The sequence below is a fragment of the Hyla sarda genome, unplaced genomic scaffold, assembly GCF_029499605.1.
Source record: "Hyla sarda isolate aHylSar1 unplaced genomic scaffold, aHylSar1.hap1 scaffold_1056, whole genome shotgun sequence".
NCBI classification, from domain to species: Eukaryota; Metazoa; Chordata; class Amphibia; order Anura; family Hylidae; genus Hyla; species Hyla sarda.
The window spans coordinates 60,624-76,808 of NW_026607675.1; the positions used below are offsets into that span (position 1 = coordinate 60,624).

Here is a 16,185-nt window from a genome sequence, read left to right on the forward strand (position 1 = left end):
TGCTGTCAGGGAGGCTGCCAGACAATTTTCCATGCACACTCTGGGCTGGGGGGCAGTCAACCACCAGTACACACAGCAGAACCTAAACCCATACCATTATTGCTAAGCAGCAAGACAGGGGCCCATTGCACTCCCACGGGGCCTTTTTAAATGCAATCCATAACCCGGATTTGCCAGGAACCCTTCTTACTCCTCCTACTTGCATGTGACACTGGGCTTAGGATCTGCATAGGAAACACACACACAAGCACACACCTACCTTTGTTGCCTGCAGATGCCTCCTTGGCTGTCCCCAAACGGTATCAAACCAACACCCACGGGAAGCTGTAAGCATAGAGGACATGCCTGCACCCCATTGGACTTACCTGTGTGGGTTAAATCCGGGTTATTTGACAACCTATGGCGGTGATGGTTCTGCTCAGGCAGAGCAGTGCTGATGCTCCTCATAAAGCTGTCGCTGCTGTGAAGGTTCTAGGTGACATCACAAATCCCTATGGTTACATACACAACAAAGCTGGGTTGTTGTTGTTTACACTCTGCAAGGCCTGTGGAAGTGAGTGACATCATAGCACTGTAGTTCTGAGGGTTCTAGATGGATGCAACAATCTCCTGTTGCTTCTATGAAGGCCATAATAGACGACATCACCAAACAGCTCCATAGTCACATACACAGCAAAGGAGAGATGTTGTTTACACCTAGTGATGTCAGTGGTATTGAGTGACATCACAGCACAGTGCTAAGGCTCCTGGGCCTGGACACAGCAGCGGCTGCAATATCTCAACGGAGAATACGTTTATATATATGTGTGTGTGTGCGCGTATATATATATATATATATATATATATATATATATATATATATATATATTCTCCGCCGAAATCACTTTTAAACCCATTTCCACCTTTTTTTCCCTTCTCTTCCTCTTACTTTTTTTTCACGTTTTTTTACGTTTTTCTCCTTTTCGCCTCTTTTCTGGGCGTATTATTCTTCTTTTTCTTCTTTTTTTCCGTCTAATGCATACCCCATCAGTGCAGCAATGCTTATTCAATACCGCCAGCAGATGGAGACACTGGGGGATAATTTTCTAAGGATTTATACTGATTTTTCCTGTCTGAATTTGTCGCACAGAAAGTTGCAGGCCAAATATGTGTGACATTTCTGCGACTTTAGCTTCTAGAGCATTTTTACAACATTATACATAGGTGCTGAATACATAAAAAGCGACTGTTCAGCGACAGACAAGTCGCATCGGCTGAAAGTAGGCCAGAATGTCAGTCCATGTTGGAGCAGGTTTAGATACAGTCTAAAGTATAGATCTCAAAGTCTGTGCACAGAATTTAGCAAGGGCCTCGCACCTTCTGATGCATCAGGTAGGTGCACAATAGCATAGCCTAACCCTCTGTACTTTGGTCTATATTGATGCGGGACATAGACAGCCAGCTGATGACCAATCCATTAGTGCAATGGATGGCTGGAAGCATTTGTCTTTGCCTTTGCAATACCACAGAAGCAATGCATGGTCAATGTACAGCAATGACACACCTGTGTGAACAGCCAGGAGACCCCCCCCCCCCCCCCCATGTTATGTTACATAGTTACATAGTTAGTACGGTCGAAAAAAGACATATGTCCATCAAGTTCAACCAGGGAATTAAGGGGTAGGGGTGTGGCGCGATATTGGGGAAGGGATGAGATTTTATATTTCTTCATAAGCATTAATCTTATTTTGTCAATTAGGAACATTCAGCACCCACCCGCTATCAAGGCAGCTGCCTATCATGTCATGCCCTACCTGCACAGGTGTGCTGGCTACTCAAATGATCCAATTAAGGAGGCCATTTAGTCAGCAGCAGCAGAAGTCCTGTGCCTGGACGCTCCAACAGCGGCCAGACACAAGCAGAAGCAGAAGCAGCAGAAGCAGCAGCAGCACCACCTTTTGTTTTTTGGCTGCAGCAGCAGCAAGGCCCACAGGGCTGGCTAGCTGGCTAGCCAGCAAGCAGGTAGCAATGAAAGTAGGAATCTTTCTTTTTAACCCTGTAAGGGGGTGGTGCACTGTACCCGAAGATACTGCCATATCGGGTCAATGCATAGGGCGACGGAAGCAAGCTTCGAAATCGGCCCCCGTTCTCAAAAATCCATTTAATATATGGTCCCCAGATAGGGGACGTATCAGATATTAAACTGATAAGAACAGATACTACACTTGATCTTAGCCAAAAGGCCGAGAAGCGATAACCGTGAAAGGGGCGGGCCCAACAAGGTGCCCTTCATGGGCACTATCACTGCTTGCTGTCAGGGAGGCTGCCAGACAATTTTCCATGCACACTCTGGGCTGGGGGGCAGTCAACCACCAGTACACACAGCAGAACCTAAACCCATACCATTATTGCTAAGCAGCAAGACAGGGGCCCATTGCACTCCCACGGGGCCTTTTTAAATGCAATCCATAACCCGGATTTGCCAGGAACCCTTCTTACTCCTCCTACTTGCATGTGACACTGGGCTTAGGATCTGCATAGGAAACACACACACAAGCACACACCTACCTTTGTTGCCTGCAGATGCCTCCTTGGCTGTCCCCAAACGGTATCAAACCAACACCCACGGGAAGCTGTAAGCATAGAGGACATGCCTGCACCCCATTGGACTTACCTGTGTGGGTTAAATCCGGGTTATTTGACAACCTATGGCGGTGATGGTTCTGCTCAGGCAGAGCAGTGCTGATGCTCCTCATAAAGCTGTCGCTGCTGTGAAGGTTCTAGGTGACATCACAAATCCCTATGGTTACATACACAACAAAGCTGGGTTGTTGTTGTTTACACTCTGCAAGGCCTGTGGAAGTGAGTGACATCATAGCACTGTAGTTCTGAGGGTTCTAGATGGATGCAACAATCTCCTGTTGCTTCTATGAAGGCCATAATAGACGACATCACCAAACAGCTCCATAGTCACATACACAGCAAAGGAGAGATGTTGTTTACACCTAGTGATGTCAGTGGTATTGAGTGACATCACAGCACAGTGCTAAGGCTCCTGGGCCTGGACACAGCAGCGGCTGCAATATCTCAACGGAGAATACGTTTATATATATGTGTGTGTGTGCGCGTATATATATATATATATATATATATATATATATATATATATATTTCTCCGCCGAAATCACTTTTAAACCCATTTCCACCTTTTTTTCCCTTCTCTTCCTCTTACTTTTTTTTCACGTTTTTTTACGTTTTTCTCCTTTTCGCCTCTTTTCTGGGCGTATTATTCTTCTTTTTCTTCTTTTTTTTCGTCTAATGCATACCCCATCAGTGCAGCAATGCTTATTCAATACCGCCAGCAGATGGAGACACTGGGGGATAATTTTCTAAGGATTTATACTGATTTTTCCTGTCTGAATTTGTCGCACAGAAAGTTGCAGGCCAAATATGTGTGACATTTCTGCGACTTTAGCTTCTAGAGCATTTTTACAACATTATACATAGGTGCTGAATACATAAAAAGCGACTGTTCAGCGACAGACAAGTCGCATCGGCTGAAAGTAGGCCAGAATGTCAGTCCATGTTGGAGCAGGTTTAGATACAGTCTAAAGTATAGATCTCAAAGTCTGTGCACAGAATTTAGCAAGGGCCTCGCACCTTCTGATGCATCAGGTAGGTGCACAATAGCATAGCCTAACCCTCTGTACTTTGGTCTATATTGATGCGGGACATAGACAGCCAGCTGATGACCAATCCATTAGTGCAATGGATGGCTGGAAGCATTTGTCTTTGCCTTTGCAATACCACAGAAGCAATGCATGGTCAATGTACAGCAATGACACACCTGTGTGAACAGCCAGGAGACCCCCCCCCCCCCCCCATGTTATGTTACATAGTTACATAGTTAGTACGGTCGAAAAAAGACATATGTCCATCAAGTTCAACCAGGGAATTAAGGGGTAGGGGTGTGGCGCGATATTGGGGAAGGGATGAGATTTTATATTTCTTCATAAGCATTAATCTTATTTTGTCAATTAGGAACATTCAGCACCCACCCGCTATCAAGGCAGCTGCCTATCATGTCATGCCCTACCTGCACAGGTGTGCTGGCTACTCAAATGATCCAATTAAGGAGGCCATTTAGTCAGCAGCAGCAGAAGTCCTGTGCCTGGACGCTCCAACAGCGGCCAGACACAAGCAGAAGCAGAAGCAGCAGAAGCAGCAGCAGCACCACCTTTTGTTTTTTGGCTGCAGCAGCAGCAAGGCCCACAGGGCTGGCTAGCTGGCTAGCCAGCAAGCAGGTAGCAATGAAAGTAGGAATCTTTCTTTTTAACCCTGTAAGGGGGTGGTGCACTGTACCCGAAGATACTGCCATATCGGGTCAATGCATAGGGCGACGGAAGCAAGCTTCGAAATCGGCCCCCGTTCTCAAAAATCCATTTAATATATGGTCCCCAGATAGGGGACGTATCAGATATTAAACTGATAAGAACAGATAAGGTTTCAACAAAATTTTATTGAATAAATAAGAAACCATACAAAATTTAAAATGCAAAATAATAAAAGGTTCACAAAAGTTTTAAAATACAAATAATAAAACCAGTAATAAAAGGAGAAAAAATAAAAATGGCAGGATAAAACATTATACAGATGTCATAAAAACTGATTATACTGTTATTTCGTTCCATAGAGGCAGACACCACATGGATGCTGCCTCGCTGGCCCCCAACTGTTTCTTGTCTCTTAGGTAATAGATGTACATCTCACTCAGGGCCAGCTTTATACAGTTTTTAACATCAATAAAATCATGTTTAAAAAGTAAGATGTTCCTAACTTTCCAGATGGCATTTTTAAAACAATTAATAATCATCCAGCAGATCATCTGCTGTTTAAAATTGGGGCAGTTAAAAAGACCGTAAAAGACACATTCGTGATTAAAATCTTTTAGGCCGCAGGCCCACTTCAAAAGTGGGCCTACCTTCCTCCAAAGCTCCCGTGCAAAAGGGCAGTTCCAAAATATGTGCAGCACCGTTTCGTCCACTCCGCAGCCATCTCTCGGGCACTTGGCTCTCGCCACCAGTCCTCGCCTGTGCTGAAACTCACGAGTAGGGAGGCACTGGTGGACGATTGCCCAGGCAAGATCCCTGTGTACATTCGCCAGAAACTTCCCGTACACGTTCCGCCATACCTTTTTGGATCTTGCCTGTGTGAAATTGGACACTGCCAGGGTAACCTCACTCCGCCTGAGGACCTTTGATACCTTTCTCTGGTCCCCCAGTATGTCAGGCTCCAAATCTTGGAGACCTAGGAGCCTGACTGTCTTTTCCAACACCACATAATGTTTTGGGGGACACAGAAGCACCGGAGCATTCAGAGGGATGCGCAACCATCTTTTAAAAACCATGCCCGCAGCGTACCTTAAAAAGCAGCTAAAAATGCCATCGGATTTAATAATTTTAAAACAGAAACAGAAATACTTTATGTAAAAGAAAGTAAAAAGGTTAGGAACATCTTTCCCGCCATTATCTTTACTTTTGTACATAAAATCACGCTTTAATTTCTCCATTTTTGAACCCCATAAAAAAGTAAAAACAATTCTAGTTACTTTTTTAATGTATAAAATAGATGGAGGAAATACCATGGCAATGTATAGCATAATAGGGAGTAAAACCATCTTTATTATTAAAATCTTCCCCTCCATGGTAAGGTTTCTAAGATTCCACATTAAAATCTTCTTCTCCATCTTAGCTATAGCTGAATCCCAGTTAGGGCTCCCATCATTGACCTGGTTAAAAACAATACCTAAAACTTTAATTTGATCCTGTTGCATTGTGACTCCTGGGGTGATGGATGAATCCCAGGAGCCAATATAAAAACAGTCACATTTATCTGTGTTTAGCTTAAAACCAGAGACCTCGCAGAAATAGCTGGTGTTCCTCAATGCCCCCCTCATGGATGGAGAGTCCGGGCACAGTATGGTGACATCATCCATGTACCCCAACACCTTTAGATGGGTCCCTCCTCCACCAGGTATCGGTACGCCTCTTACTACCCGGTCTTTTCTGAGGAGGGCCATCAGTGGTTCGATTGCGCAAATAAAAAGGAGTGGGGACAGGGGGCAGCCCTGTTTGACACCTGATAAAAGAGGAACACCGCTGGTTAAAAAGCCATTAACAGAGACTTGACTAAAACAGGATCGGTATAAAAGCATGATTCGGCTTAAAATCGTTTCAGGCACTGCCATCTTTTTAAGAACTAAAAACAGGTATTCATGGGAGACCCTATCAAAGGCTTTTTCAAAGTCTAAGGATAAAATTGCTACAGTTTGATTTCTATCCTTAAAATACCATAAAACATCTCTTAAAATATTTAGGGATTCAGCTATAGACCTTCCAGGTACCCCACAAACCTGATTTGGGTGAATTAATTTATGAATAAAAGGTTTAAAACGGACAGCTAATAACTTGGCTAAAACTTTATAATCAACATTTAAAAGTGTGATGGGGCGCCAATTTTTTAGCATATCCTTTTCACCCTTTTTAAAAAGTAATGATACAATCCCCCTCCTCCAGGAAGGGGGAAGTTCATTAACAATAAAAGTTTCTTTATACAATAAAACCATATCATCCTTTAAAATATCCCAAAAAGCTAAATAAAATTCGATGGGTAAACCATCTTCCCCAGGGGCCTTCCCACTAGAAAAACTTTTAAAAACAAATAAAAGTTCATCTAAGTTAAGATCACGGGATAAAACCTCCTGGTCTAAAACATCTAGCTTAAAATCAAGGGAATTAAGAACATGTTCTAAAAAGGATGGATTAAGATCTTTCTTATTAAAAAGAAGCTGGTAGAAGTTAAAAACTGCATCTAACATGCCTTTTGGAGTGGATTCACCCTCAAGGTTTTGGATGATATCCCTCCTATTCATCACTTTTTTAAAAAAGAAACGGGAACATTTCTCGCCCTCCTCCAGGTGCTGCACATGTGAGTTAAAAATGATTTGTTTCCCTTTCTTTTCTATGGCATGTTTTATTTCAGTTTTAAGGTTTAAAATATCATTTTCTACATCCATACCAGCTTCTTTCAATTTAAAAAGTACATTTAAACGCATGTTAAGAACATAAAACCACTGTTTTTCCATTTTTGCCTTCTTCTTACCTGCTTTGATAAAAAAAAATCTGATTTTAGATTTGGTGCCCTCCCACCAGTGCAGCATAGGCTCGTGGGGTTTTCTTTGTGATTGCCAGCATTGGTAGGTCCGCACAAACTCCTCTTTTATCTCAGGGTCCTCTAGGAGTGTGGTGTTTAATCTCCAGAGGCCCCTTTTTGCTTTTTGCTCCCCCTCTAGCTCCAGGCCCACCAAGAGGAGCTTATGATCAGAGAAGATATTCTGCTCGAGCGTGCATTTCAGGGGTTTAAAAGCTCTAGAGGAAAAAATAAAATCGATTCTGGAGCTCACTCTTCCATTGGACCATGTGGCGCCTGGGTCCTCCGGCAAGAGATCCTTCCAGCAATCTTTCAAATTAAAATCATCAATAAAATTTTTAAGCAGGTAAGAAGTGCGGTCTTTACGATTAATATCCCCACCCTGCCGGTGTTCCCCATCACGTATGCAGTTAAAATCACCTCCCACCAGCAGGGGGGAAGACCCAACACAAAACAGTGGTAAAATTTCAAATAGTTCTGCCCGCTCCTGTTTATCAGGAGGGGCATACACATTTAAAACACGAATTAAAAGTCCATTAAAATATAGATGAATTAAAAGAGCTCTGCCAGGCACAATCTCAGTTACTGTATGAATAGAAAAGGACTGGCCTCGGCAGAGCAGCCCAACACCCACAGAACGACAGTCATTTGCACCGGACCATATGGATGGGCCCAGCTTCCAGTCTTCTTTTAAGTCTTTATAGTCCATTTTACTAGGGATTCCACATTCTTGTAGCAGGCAAAGGTCAAAGTCACATGTCTCTAGATAAGAAAATAAAGCAGCCCTGCGATCAGGGCTCTTTAAGGACCTCACATTGAGTGAGGCAATTTTTACAGGGATAGGCATAGTTTATGGAGAGTCCGTGCTTGGAGAATCAAAGTCAATAATAAGCTGCGTACCGTCATCCCCCGCCTGCGGGGTCATCAGCTCCTTGATGTTCTGAGGGTCGGAGCTTGAGATCGATGATGCCCCGACCCTGAGCTCGCTCTCGTCCGAACTACGGCACGCCGCTTTCCTTTGAATGTCTTCCTCTTCTTCTTCTCTTTGTCTTTTAAATGTCACACTGCTGTCCATATCCTCTGTGTTGCTCTCACTCGATGTAATCTCTGGCCCCCGGCTGATGGATCTGCGTCTTCTTTCATCATTTGACGACTGGAACTGCTGCACAGGGGCCTGTGAGGCCTCTTTTCCGGAACCTTTGCCGCTACCTTGGGAAGTTTTCATCGCTTGTTCCCCAGCAAGCGTTGCTGAGGACTGTTGCTCCAACTTCCCCATCGATCGACGATGGCCAGTTTTACCCACCGGGTCCACTGCTGGCGGGGCAGCAAACCCTGGTTTGGCGCCACTTGTCTTCTTGGCCCTGTCCTGTATAGGCGGAGTAACAGGACCGGGCTCAGACCTGGCCACCTGGCTCCCCTTCCGGCGGGCTTTCACCGGGGCCTCTTCGTCCGGAGCAGGGCGACCCTGGGCCAAGCCAGTACCTGGCTTATGCTGCAATTTTGGGTCCACTTTTGCCCCCACCGAGGCCCGTCGGCTGCCACCCGCCACAGGTGAGCCCCCTTCAGAAGTTTCGGCGGGCTCTTGAGCCAGGTAGGAAGTCGATCGACGTCTTTCAATTTCCCGGGCAGTAAACTCGATCACCCGCCCGGGCTTCGTGGAATCCCCATGGCCTCCCCCTAGCACTACCACCGGTGGGCCCCCCGATGGAGCACCAGAGGTCTTGGGCCTGGACCCATCAGTACCTGCCATCTGGGGTTTGGGCATCTTAAAAAAGGACGTCTTTTGTCCTGTCCCCTCTTTGGGTGGGCCCAGCCTTGACCCACCCATCGTAGTTTTTGCTTTATGGGGACAGGAATTAAAATCGTGATTTTCCTCTCCGCAGAGGTTGCACCTTATCGTATGGCTACATCTTGAGGCTATGTGACCTTCTTGGCCACACCTATTGCAGCGAATCACACGCTCCGCGCCGCAGGTCTCCTGGGTGTGGCCAAACCTCAAGCAATTTCGGCAATACATAGGCATTTGAGGATAGAACAGGAAGCCCCGAACTCTCCCGATGGCAAAATTTGGGGGCGGATGGCAAAGACCCCCAATACCACCGGGATCCTTACGGAGCTTGACCCAGAACTTCCTCTTGCCGTTCCAGAACCGCACGGAGTTCAAGATTTTGTTTGCGAATCGCACCTCTTCGCAGTATCGCCGAAGAAAAGTGGCTATATCCTCCGTGGTCACATGAGGGCTGTGCATAGCCACCACCAACGGTATATGTTCCTCACCATAGAGGAACTGGAACGAAAGACCGTCGAGTCGATCGTCCCTCTGGTCCGCACCAGACAAGGTTGCATAGATGTTATCGCAACACGCCGTGGCCGTGAAGGTGACGGTATACAGGCCACGGCTTTCCTGGTCATTTAGACACAGGATGTCCTCCCTATTGAGGCGGAAGTAGTCAAGAAGAATCACCTCCGCAATGAAGCGGAGGTTCTTCAACTGACGATGGCTCTCCGACACCTCTATGCGGATGGTATTTCGCATCGACATTTCCCCAGAGGGGAAAGCCCAGGAGAACGGCATCTTCCACACCCAGGGACTAAGCCCCTTCCCCAATAGCAGCAGGGGCTCGGAATCCCGCTATAAAAGCGGAACCCTTACCCAAGGCAGAGGTCGGGGGTACCCTAGGTGCTTCCGAAGCTACAGGTAACGCTCAACGTACCGAAAATGCCTTCTGAGACACAAGGTCCCAGAGACAGGGGGATCGCAACCCGTTGTCCGTGGACTAAGCCCGCTCCCCAATAGCAGCAAGGGGGTGAAGTCCCTCCGTAAGGAGAGACAATCCCCCAAGGCCGAGAAGCGGGGTACCACAGACACCTTCCGACCAGACCAAATGCAGATACTACACTTGATCTTAGCCAAAAGGCCGAGAAGCGATAACCGTGAAAGGGGCGGGCCCAACAAGGTGCCCTTCATGGGCACTATCACTGCTTGCTGTCAGGGAGGCTGCCAGACAATTTTCCATGCACACTCTGGGCTGGGGGGCAGTCAACCACCAGTACACACAGCAGAACCTAAACCCATACCATTATTGCTAAGCAGCAAGACAGGGGCCCATTGCACTCCCACGGGGCCTTTTTAAATGCAATCCATAACCCGGATTTGCCAGGAACCCTTCTTACTCCTCCTACTTGCATGTGACACTGGGCTTAGGATCTGCATAGGAAACACACACACAAGCACACACCTACCTTTGTTGCCTGCAGATGCCTCCTTGGCTGTCCCCAAACGGTATCAAACCAACACCCACGGGAAGCTGTAAGCATAGAGGACATGCCTGCACCCCATTGGACTTACCTGTGTGGGTTAAATCCGGGTTATTTGACAACCTATGGCGGTGATGGTTCTGCTCAGGCAGAGCAGTGCTGATGCTCCTCATAAAGCTGTCGCTGCTGTGAAGGTTCTAGGTGACATCACAAATCCCTATGGTTACATACACAACAAAGCTGGGTTGTTGTTGTTTACACTCTGCAAGGCCTGTGGAAGTGAGTGACATCATAGCACTGTAGTTCTGAGGGTTCTAGATGGATGCAACAATCTCCTGTTGCTTCTATGAAGGCCATAATAGACGACATCACCAAACAGCTCCATAGTCACATACACAGCAAAGGAGAGATGTTGTTTACACCTAGTGATGTCAGTGGTATTGAGTGACATCACAGCACAGTGCTAAGGCTCCTGGGCCTGGACACAGCAGCGGCTGCAATATCTCAACGGAGAATACGTTTATATATATGTGTGTGTGTGCGCGTATATATATATATATATATATATATATATATATATATATATTTCTCCGCCGAAATCACTTTTAAACCCATTTCCACCTTTTTTTCCCTTCTCTTCCTCTTACTTTTTTTTCACGTTTTTTTACGTTTTTCTCCTTTTCGCCTCTTTTCTGGGCGTATTATTCTTCTTTTTCTTCTTTTTTTTCGTCTAATGCATACCCCATCAGTTCAGCAATGCTTATTCAATACCGCCAGCAGATGGAGACACTGGGGGATAATTTTCTAAGGATTTATACTGATTTTTCCTGTCTGAATTTGTCGCACAGAAAGTTGCAGGCCAAATATGTGTGACATTTCTGCGACTTTAGCTTCTAGAGCATTTTTACAACATTATACATAGGTGCTGAATACATAAAAAGCGACTGTTCAGCGACAGACAAGTCGCATCGGCTGAAAGTAGGCCAGAATGTCAGTCCATGTTGGAGCAGGTTTAGATACAGTCTAAAGTATAGATCTCAAAGTCTGTGCACAGAATTTAGCAAGGGCCTCGCACCTTCTGATGCATCAGGTAGGTGCACAATAGCATAGCCTAACCCTCTGTACTTTGGTCTATATTGATGCGGGACATAGACAGCCAGCTGATGACCAATCCATTAGTGCAATGGATGGCTGGAAGCATTTGTCTTTGCCTTTGCAATACCACAGAAGCAATGCATGGTCAATGTACAGCAATGACACACCTGTGTGAACAGCCAGGAGACCCCCCCCCCCCCCCCATGTTATGTTACATAGTTACATAGTTAGTACGGTCGAAAAAAGACATATGTCCATCAAGTTCAACCAGGGAATTAAGGGGTAGGGGTGTGGCGCGATATTGGGGAAGGGATGAGATTTTATATTTCTTCATAAGCATTAATCTTATTTTGTCAATTAGGAACATTCAGCACCCACCCGCTATCAAGGCAGCTGCCTATCATGTCATGCCCTACCTGCACAGGTGTGCTGGCTACTCAAATGATCCAATTAAGGAGGCCATTTAGTCAGCAGCAGCAGAAGTCCTGTGCCTGGACGCTCCAACAGCGGCCAGACACAAGCAGAAGCAGAAGCAGCAGAAGCAGCAGCAGCACCACCTTTTGTTTTTTGGCTGCAGCAGCAGCAAGGCCCACAGGGCTGGCTAGCTAGCAAGCAGGTAGCAATGAAAGTAGGAATCTTTCTTTTTAACCCTGTAAGGGGGTGGTGCACTGTACCCGAAGATACTGCCATATCGGGTCAATGCATAGGGCGACGGAAGCAAGCTTCGAAATCGGCCCCCGTTCTCAAAAATCCATTTAATATATGGTCCCCAGATAGGGGACGTATCAGATATTAAACTGATAAGAACAGATACTACACTTGATCTTAGCCAAAAGGCCGAGAAGCGATAACCGTGAAAGGGGCGGGCCCAACAAGGTGCCCTTCATGGGCACTATCACTGCTTGCTGTCAGGGAGGCTGCCAGACAATTTTCCATGCACACTCTGGGCTGGGGGGCAGTCAACCACCAGTACACACAGCAGAACCTAAACCCATACCATTATTGCTAAGCAGCAAGACAGGGGCCCATTGCACTCCCACGGGGCCTTTTTAAATGCAATCCATAACCCGGATTTGCCAGGAACCCTTCTTACTCCTCCTACTTGCATGTGACACTGGGCTTAGGATCTGCATAGGAAACACACACACAAGCACACACCTACCTTTGTTGCCTGCAGATGCCTCCTTGGCTGTCCCCAAACGGTATCAAACCAACACCCACGGGAAGCTGTAAGCATAGAGGACATGCCTGCACCCCATTGGACTTACCTGTGTGGGTTAAATCCGGGTTATTTGACAACCTATGGCGGTGATGGTTCTGCTCAGGCAGAGCAGTGCTGATGCTCCTCATAAAGCTGTCGCTGCTGTGAAGGTTCTAGGTGACATCACAAATCCCTATGGTTACATACACAACAAAGCTGGGTTGTTGTTGTTTACACTCTGCAAGGCCTGTGGAAGTGAGTGACATCATAGCACTGTAGTTCTGAGGGTTCTAGATGGATGCAACAATCTCCTGTTGCTTCTATGAAGGCCATAATAGACGACATCACCAAACAGCTCCATAGTCACATACACAGCAAAGGAGAGATGTTGTTTACACCTAGTGATGTCAGTGGTATTGAGTGACATCACAGCACAGTGCTAAGGCTCCTGGGCCTGGACACAGCAGCGGCTGCAATATCTCAACGGAGAATACGTTTATATATATGTGTGTGTGTGCGCGTATATATATATATATATATATATATATATATATATATATATATATATTTCTCCGCCGAAATCACTTTTAAACCCATTTCCACCTTTTTTTCCCTTCTCTTCCTCTTACTTTTTTTTCACGTTTTTTTACGTTTTTCTCCTTTTCGCCTCTTTTCTGGGCGTATTATTCTTCTTTTTCTTCTTTTTTTTCGTCTAATGCATACCCCATCAGTGCAGCAATGCTTATTCAATACCGCCAGCAGATGGAGACACTGGGGGATAATTTTCTAAGGATTTATACTGATTTTTCCTGTCTGAATTTGTCGCACAGAAAGTTGCAGGCCAAATATGTGTGACATTTCTGCGACTTTAGCTTCTAGAGCATTTTTACAACATTATACATAGGTGCTGAATACATAAAAAGCGACTGTTCAGCGACAGACAAGTCGCATCGGCTGAAAGTAGGCCAGAATGTCAGTCCATGTTGGAGCAGGTTTAGATACAGTCTAAAGTATAGATCTCAAAGTCTGTGCACAGAATTTAGCAAGGGCCTCGCACCTTCTGATGCATCAGGTAGGTGCACAATAGCATAGCCTAACCCTCTGTACTTTGGTCTATATTGATGCGGGACATAGACAGCCAGCTGATGACCAATTCATTAGTGCAATGGATGGCTGGAAGCATTTGTCTTTGCCTTTGCAATACCACAGAAGCAATGCATGGTCAATGTACAGCAATGACACACCTGTGTGAACAGCCAGGAGAACCCCCCCCCCCCCCCCCATGTTATGTTACATAGTTACATAGTTAGTACGGTCGAAAAAAGACATATGTCCATCAAGTTCAACCAGGGAATTAAGGGGTAGGGGTGTGGCGCGATATTGGGGAAGGGATGAGATTTTATATTTCTTCATAAGCATTAATCTTATTTTGTCAATTAGGAACATTCAGCACCCACCCGCTATCAAGGCAGCTGCCTATCATGTCATGCCCTACCTGCACAGGTGTGCTGGCTACTCAAATGATCCAATTAAGGAGGCCATTTAGTCAGCAGCAGCAGAAGTCCTGTGCCTGGACGCTCCAACAGCGGCCAGACACAAGCAGAAGCAGAAGCAGCAGAAGCAGCAGCAGCACCACCTTTTGTTTTTTGGCTGCAGCAGCAGCAAGGCCCACAGGGCTGGCTAGCTGGCTAGCCAGCAAGCAGGTAGCAATGAAAGTAGGAATCTTTCTTTTTAACCCTGTAAGGGGGTGGTGCACTGTACCCGAAGATACTGCCATATCGGGTCAATGCATAGGGCGACGGAAGCAAGCTTCGAAATCGGCCCCCGTTCTCAAAAATCCATTTAATATATGGTCCCCAGATAGGGGACGTATCAGATATTAAACTGATAAGAACAGATACTACACTTGATCTTAGCCAAAAGGCCGAGAAGCGATAACCGTGAAAGGGGCGGGCCCAACAAGGTGCCCTTCATGGGCACTATCACTGCTTGCTGTCAGGGAGGCTGCCAGACAATTTTCCATGCACACTCTGGGCTGGGGGGCAGTCAACCACCAGTACACACAGCAGAACCTAAACCCATACCATTATTGCTAAGCAGCAAGACAGGGGCCCATTGCACTCCCACGGGGCCTTTTTAAATGCAATCCATAACCCGGATTTGCCAGGAACCCTTCTTACTCCTCCTACTTGCATGTGACACTGGGCTTAGGATCTGCATAGGAAACACACACACAAGCACACACCTACCTTTGTTGCCTGCAGATGCCTCCTTGGCTGTCCCCAAACGGTATCAAACCAACACCCACGGGAAGCTGTAAGCATAGAGGACATGCCTGCACCCCATTGGACTTACCTGTGTGGGTTAAATCCGGGTTATTTGACAACCTATGGCGGTCATGGTTCTGCTCAGGCAGAGCAGTGCTGATGCTCCTCATAAAGCTGTCGCTGCTGTGAAGGTTCTAGGTGACATCACAAATCCCTATGGTTACATACACAACAAAGCTGGGTTGTTGTTGTTTACACTCTGCAAGGCCTGTGGAAGTGAGTGACATCATAGCACTGTAGTTCTGAGGGTTCTAGATGGATGCAACAATCTCCTGTTGCTTCTATGAAGGCCATAATAGACGACATCACCAAACAGCTCCATAGTCACATACACAGCAAAGGAGAGATGTTGTTTACACCTAGTGATGTCAGTGGTATTGAGTGACATCACAGCACAGTGCTAAGGCTCCTGGGCCTGGACACAGCAGCGGCTGCAATATCTCAACGGAGAATACGTTTATATATATGTGTGTGTGTGCGCGTATATATATATATATATATATATATATATATATATATATATATATTTCTCCGCCGAAATCACTTTTAAACCCATTTCCACCTTTTTTTCCCTTCTCTTCCTCTTACTTTTTTTTCACGTTTTTTTACGTTTTTCTCCTTTTCGCCTCTTTTCTGGGCGTATTATTCTTCTTTTTCTTCTTTTTTTTCGTCTAATGCATACCCCATCAGTGCAGCAATGCTTATTCAATACCGCCAGCAGATGGAGACACTGGGGGATAATTTTCTAAGGATTTATACTGATTTTTCCTGTCTGAATTTGTCGCACAGAAAGTTGCAGGCCAAATATGTGTGACATTTCTGCGACTTTAGCTTCTAGAGCATTTTTACAACATTATACATAGGTGCTGAATACATAAAAAGCGACTGTTCAGCGACAGACAAGTCGCATCGGCTGAAAGTAGGCCAGAATGTCAGTCCATGTTGGAGCAGGTTTAGATACAGTCTAAAGTATAGATCTCAAAGTCTGTGCACAGAATTTAGCAAGGGCCTCGCACCTTCTGATGCATCAGGTAGGTGCACAATAGCATAGCCTAACCCTCTGTACTTTGGTCTATATTGATGCGGGACATAGACAGCCAGCTGATGACCAATCCA

General features: G+C 45.8%; 4 non-coding genes and 1 pseudogene across 4 annotated transcripts; all 5 read right to left on the reverse strand.

The window, feature by feature from the left end:
- Positions 1-2,043: 2,043 nt before the first annotated feature.
- Positions 2,044-2,234, reverse strand: LOC130299539 (U2 spliceosomal RNA). The gene has a single exon (XR_008850649.1). It is a non-coding gene; the product is annotated as a U2 spliceosomal RNA (small nuclear RNA).
- Positions 2,235-4,325: 2,091 nt separating this feature from the next.
- Positions 4,326-4,511, reverse strand: LOC130299564 (U2 spliceosomal RNA). The gene has a single exon (XR_008850671.1). It is a non-coding gene; the product is annotated as a U2 spliceosomal RNA (small nuclear RNA).
- A 5,389-nt stretch (positions 4,512-9,900) lies between these two features.
- LOC130299519 (U2 spliceosomal RNA) lies at positions 9,901-10,118 on the reverse strand (annotated as a pseudogene).
- Positions 10,119-12,199: 2,081 nt separating this feature from the next.
- On the reverse strand, positions 12,200-12,390 carry LOC130299540 (U2 spliceosomal RNA). Its single transcript, XR_008850650.1, has one exon. It is a non-coding gene; the product is annotated as a U2 spliceosomal RNA (small nuclear RNA).
- A 2,097-nt stretch (positions 12,391-14,487) lies between these two features.
- On the reverse strand, positions 14,488-14,678 carry LOC130299541 (U2 spliceosomal RNA). Its single transcript, XR_008850651.1, has one exon. It is a non-coding gene; the product is annotated as a U2 spliceosomal RNA (small nuclear RNA).
- Between the last annotated feature and the right edge of the window lie 1,507 nt (positions 14,679-16,185).